Here is a 6,000-nt window from a genome sequence, read left to right as displayed (position 1 = left end):
GCGCCTCGTAGGGATACTCACATATCATCACATATCCCCCGGCTGAGTGCTGCTACGTTGGAGTTCACCCCAGTAGACGAGAGGGCCTCCTTACAACTAAGGGTTATGTTCGGCCTTCTTGGAGACCCTGAATGGAGTCCTGCATGGGGCTCCTGTAGGGGACTCCATAGTTCTGCTGGGAGAGTTGAATGTGCACGTGGACAATGACAGAGACAGGTAGAGGCGTGTGATCGGGAGGAACGGCTTTTCTGGCATTCCTGTGGAGGTTAGGATTAGGGCTGTGGAGGATGGGGGCATCGAACCAGAGTGGTTGATGTTCAAAACTTCCATTACTGAAGCTGCAGTGTGGGGAGCTGTGGTCTCAAGGTCATAGATAGGTGCCTCAAGGGGCGGTAACCCTCGAGCATCCTGGTGGACACAGGTGGTCAGGGAAGCTGTCCGACTGAAGAAGGAGGTGTTCCACGACATCTTGTCCCAGGGCACTCCGGAGGCAGTTGCAAGACACCAACAGGCCTGGAGGACAGCAGCCTCAGCCGTGACAGAGGCAAAGCAGCGGGTGTGGGAGGAGTTCAGAGAAGCCATGGAGAAGGACTTCCGGTCGGCACCAATGTGCTTCTGGAAAACTGTGTGGCACCGCAGGAGGGGGAAACGGAGGAACCATCCAAGCTGTATATAGTAAGGATGGGATGCTGTTGACCTCAACTGAGGAGGTAATTGGGCGGTGGAACACTTTGAATAACTCCAGAACCTGACTAACCCACACAGAGGATGATGGGGGATCAACATCAATTTCCCTGGAGGAAGTCACTGAGGTAGTCAAGGCAAAGCAAGAACCAGAAGCCATGTAAAAGGTTCAGAGGGGGCGGGGACCTCACACAGGTTCCAACCCAACACAGAATCCGGTTCTTAAATCTGGGGTATTTTGGCCTCACGAAAGCACCGGGAAGAGGTGGAGTCAATGAAACACACAGCAAAGCTACTGGACAACATTTCAAGAGTATCCAACTTCCATATCATGATGTATTTCCTAGTGAAACAGGATGGACAATTAAGCTGGACATAACATGAGCAATCTGATTAGAATGGTGAAAAGTGTACATGTCAGTCTCTGTGAGGGACGAGGGACTGAGTGAGAGAGCGAGCGAGTGGCTCTCGACCAAAGGGAGACAGGAGTTCGCTATACAGCCTCAGACAGTGCTGCTTGTAGCCTGCAGCTAGTTAGCTGGCCGGCTAACAAGCCATGACGAGTCACATAAACAAATAGGATTAAAATGTGTCAGACTATGGTTTTGTACGCGGGAGACAAAATTATATTCAACAGCAGCAGACAAGAGTTGTAGCTAGTTAATAAGTGCTAGCGTTAGCATCAGTAGTTAGCGCCAGCATTGCTAATGTTAGCTAGCACTCAGTATCAAAAAAGGCTTTTACTAAATCAGATTCTGGAAATAACACATGGAATAACGCATGGAATTCAAGATAGCTAAAAATGTGTTGTTGACAAAATGTCTGTGCTATTAGCTAGAGAATCTTGGCAGGCAACTTGCTAACCATAGCTTAGCTTATAGCTGAAGATTGATGGGTGGATGTCATGATTTTTTTTATTTTTTTATTTAACCTTTATTTATACAGGTGAATCACCTTGAGACCTAGATCTCATTTTCAAGTGCGACCTGAATGATATTTATTGGATGAAATTGGTTGGGGCATGCCTATGTAAGCCCATGGCATATTTTGTTTACAGCAAGAAAACATGGTTGAATTTTCATATAATAGAAAGATTTTTTCTCTCCCCATAATATAGGCTATTGTTAAATAGGTGCACAATAGGCTATGTGATCTGAAAGGGTTAAAAAGCCATTTTTAATTTCATCTCGAATTTAAGGACAAATATCTCGGGTTACCAGGCTCACTTTGCCAGATGTTGCTCCTGCTGAAGGTTACATGTCCCACAATGACAATAACTTAATAACTAGCTAAAGGAAAGTTAATCATGAATGGTTGATATACACTGAGCCAGATTAGACACACAACATTAATTTAAAAAATATTCTTATGAGCTAAGGTCACTTACAAGCTTTTGCCAAAAAGCTCTGACCAGGGAAACATTGGTCAGCACTGTAACCATAAGGGGCGCCCTGGTGGCCATGTCTGCGGGTAGGAAGCCAGACACATGGTATATCTATTGTATGGAAGTGAATGAAACGCTTTCCCCCGTGATGGGCGTGGCCTATTTCATGCAGTGTCTCTATAGGGTGCCAAAGTCACCCCCTCTTCCTGTGATTTCATCTGCCATTCATTTTTCCATAGACCTTGCGTTAAATGCTTATAAACTTGGTCAAACCAAGCGATTCAACTATACTTAGAAACAGGGGAGACCATGTAGTGTTTTTGCTAGAAATGCCCATCCATAACCTTGAGACGGTGTCCAAGATGGCGGCCCATTCATTCAGACCACCCAAGCTGTGTGCCGAAAAAGTGTGGAATCCTACTTCCTTGTGGACCCATTTACCTAGAATTAGCTAGCTACGTTAGCTTGTGCTTGTGACTACCATTAGCTAGCTAATGCTAGGTAAATGGTCTGCTTTTATATAGTGCTTTACAATGAGTAGGTACATTCAGGGGGGCGTCTGGGTAGTGTTAGGTAAAGGCACTCGCCTACCACCGCGAAGACCCGGGTTCATTTCCCGGTAGCGGTACTTCCGGCTTGGTCAGACGTTCCCACAGACACAATTGGTCGTGTCTGCGGGTGGGAAGCCGGTGGGGGATGGGAGGCGTCATGCAACATAAAGGGTGCGTTAAACACCACAGAAGAAGAATAAGAAGTAAGTACAAGCACTTATTCACACACACGCGCGCGCGCGCGAGCACACACACACACACACACACACATTAATGCATCAATGATGGCAGGCTACACACAGGGTGCTGGCACAGACATCCGGAGCAATTTGGGGTTCAGTGTATTGCCCAAGGGCACTTTGAAAGGCAGACTGGAGGAGGCGGGGATTGAACCACCGACCTTTTTTTCCCAAAGCAATTAGTGGACGACCCGCTCTACCTCCGGAGCCACAGCCACCCCTAGAGTAATGTTTTTCTTGTCCCCACCTCTCTATGGCCAGAGCCGTAGCAAGGCAGCCTCGCACTGCAAGTTCCAGTAGGACCCTTCACATTGGAACTTAAGTCCGCAATAGAAATCTCCATTGATGACAGTATACTGTATGACAAAATGCAGAGAGTAACTTCAACAAATCAACAGCTTAGTGGTTAAGAGAAAGGACAGAAGCCAGGTGTCTCTTTTTTCATATATTATTTCGACATTGTGGGGAATGAGACGATCTACGTGCAGAAAACGTCATTGACGTCGCTACGATTTCATTCCATTCCTGTTGTGATGTCATAAATGTTCTGCATGATTCTGATAATCCAGATCGATAATCCGATCGACTTCAAACTTCGGGGAGTGGGCTTAGGGGACCTGATGGAGTGCATTTGGTGGGGGGGGGGAGCGCCCATGGGGTGGTGCATGGGGGGATCGGGCACTGCACTAGTCTGTATGTCTGTCTGTCTGTCTGTCTGTCCGTCTATCTATCTATCTATCTATCTATCTATCTATCTATCTATCTATCTATGTTAGAATTCGAGCAGTGTCTGTCTGTATGTCTGTCTTTGATGTATTTCGAGAACCGTTGGTCTGATCGACTTCAAACTTGGGGAGTGCGCTGACTGAGTGCAGTGCGAGAAAAAAAATAAAGAAATGTGCCCACGGGGGAAGCTACAGCGCTATTTTACATTTTCATTGTGACATCATCAGTGATGTCAAGGGGGAGGGTAACGGTCAGTGTGTAACGGGTACTGCACCAATCGGGGGGGCAGTGAAGAGTGGGAGAGCATGATGTATGAATGGGGGGAAGGGGAACGGGTAGATGTACACATGGGGGGGTGAATGGGGAGAAAGGGAGGGAGGCAACGGGCATGGGTATTGCACTATATCAGTAATAAGAATACAGTTGCTTGAGTGACATCACAACTACCAGAGTGACATCATAGTTGAGTAACTGTGCACCATCGTGCAACTCTGCAACTGTGCACCTTTGGCTCTCACTCAGGCAAATGTGAGGTCATCCATGATGTTACTCGAGCAACTGTGATGTATGAAGCGATGGCGCACAGTTGCACTGGGACACAGTTTCTGTGAATTGCCAAACTGTGACGTCACTCGGACAGTTGTGATGTCATCAGTGATGTCACTCGAGCAACTGTGATCTTATCTCTCCCTACTATAATTGATGAGCAGATGGAGCCCAGTTGCACAGGCGCACAGTTGCTCATGGCGCACAGTTGCCCAACTGTGAATTGACCAACTGTGACGTCACTCGGGCAGTTGTGATGTCATCATTGAGCAACTGTGATCTTGTCCTCCTTTGTATATTATATATTATTCAAATATAAAATTGTCACCATCAGTGATGTCAGTCTCACACACACACACACACACACACACACACACACACTGCTCCCTCCCGATTGGTAATTTCTCCCGTTAATCCCCACGATTCACGCTCCGAAGTTCAATTTTGGTGATGGAAAAATGTACATGGCCATTTTCAAAGGGGTCCCTTGACCTCTCATCTCAAGATATCTGAATCAGAATGGGTTCTATGGGTACCCACGACTCTCCCCTTTACAGACAGTGCGAGCATTTCCACCCCGACAGAACAGGATCACATCACTGATGGAGCTTCAACGCACCTGACGGATCAGATTGTTTTGGAGGGGGATACAGTATACCCCGAATATCTTCCTCTCTTTCATAACCTAATGTAGCAGTAACACACACACACACACACACACACACACACACACACACACACACACACACACACGCACGTACGCACGCACGCACGAGTCCAAGGTGTCCACGGCAACCTAACCTCGCGTCACCAGGATCTTCCTGAGGCAATCCGGCCGGCACTGGCACAGCAGGGCAGCCCCAGGAGTCTTGCTAATCACAAGCTAACGTAGCTAGCTAATGCTAATGCTAACCAGCTTCTCCACGTTAAGCAGCCAAAGTGGGCCAACTTTGTACTTTTCGTTTTAAGGAATGTCTTATCGTACTCTGCAGTAACTAATAAGACTTATCGTACTCTGCAGTAACTAATAAGACTTATCGTACTCTGCAGTAACTAATAAGACTTATCGTACTCTGCAGTAACTATTATCGTACTCTGCAGTAACTAATAAGACTTATCGTACTCTGCAGTAACTAATAAGACTTATCGTACACTGCAGTAACTAATAAGACTTATCGTACTCTGCAGTAACTAATAAGACTTATCGTACACTGCAGTAACTAATAAGTCTTATCGTACTCTGCAGTAACTAATAAGTCTTATCGTACTCTGCAGTAACTAATAAGACTTATCGTACTCTGCAGTAACTAATAAGTCTTATCGTACACTGCAGTAACTAATAAGACTTATCGTACTCTGCAGTAACTAATAAGACTTATCGTACACTGCAGTAACTAATAAGTCTTATCGTACTCTGCAGTAACTAATAAGTCTTATCGTACTCTGCAGTAACTAATACGACTTATCGTACTCTGCAGTAACTAATAAGACTTATCGTACACTGCAGTAACTAATAAGTCTTATCGTACTCTGCAGTAACTAATAAGTCTTATCGTACTCTGCAGTAACTAATAAGACTTATCGTACTCTGCAGTAACTAATAAGGCGTTCGTTAAAACGAAAAGTACCCTGTTGGCCGACATTGGCTGCTTAACGTGGAGAAGCTGGGTAGCATTAGCTAGCTACGTTAGCTTTGGCCACAGCTGTGTCTGTTTCTGTTGTGCATGACTGACAATAGCATTAGCCAATCAGCGCCTGTGATTGGATTTTCAACCGGAGAAAAGACGTTTGCACATGGCGATTCCAGACCAAGAAGAGCCAAATCCACAACTGTGGAGCGGGCGTGGCTTTGAAGGTCTGGAGCCAGGCT

General features: G+C 46.0%; 1 protein-coding gene across 1 annotated transcript in view; it reads right to left on the bottom strand.

The window, feature by feature from the left end:
• LOC310785299 (atrial natriuretic peptide receptor 1-like) overlaps nt 1-6,000 on the bottom strand; it is a 122,303-nt gene that overhangs the window by 110,685 nt on the left and 5,618 nt on the right. The gene's annotated exons all lie outside the window — the stretch shown is intronic.

This window comes from Poromitra crassiceps (genome assembly GCF_964638095.1).
Source record: "Poromitra crassiceps genome assembly, chromosome: 11".
Taxonomy (NCBI): domain Eukaryota; kingdom Metazoa; phylum Chordata; class Actinopteri; order Beryciformes; family Melamphaidae; genus Poromitra; species Poromitra crassiceps.
The sequence above is the reverse complement of the archived record's forward strand: the minus strand, read 5'-3'. Positions and strand labels throughout refer to the sequence as shown.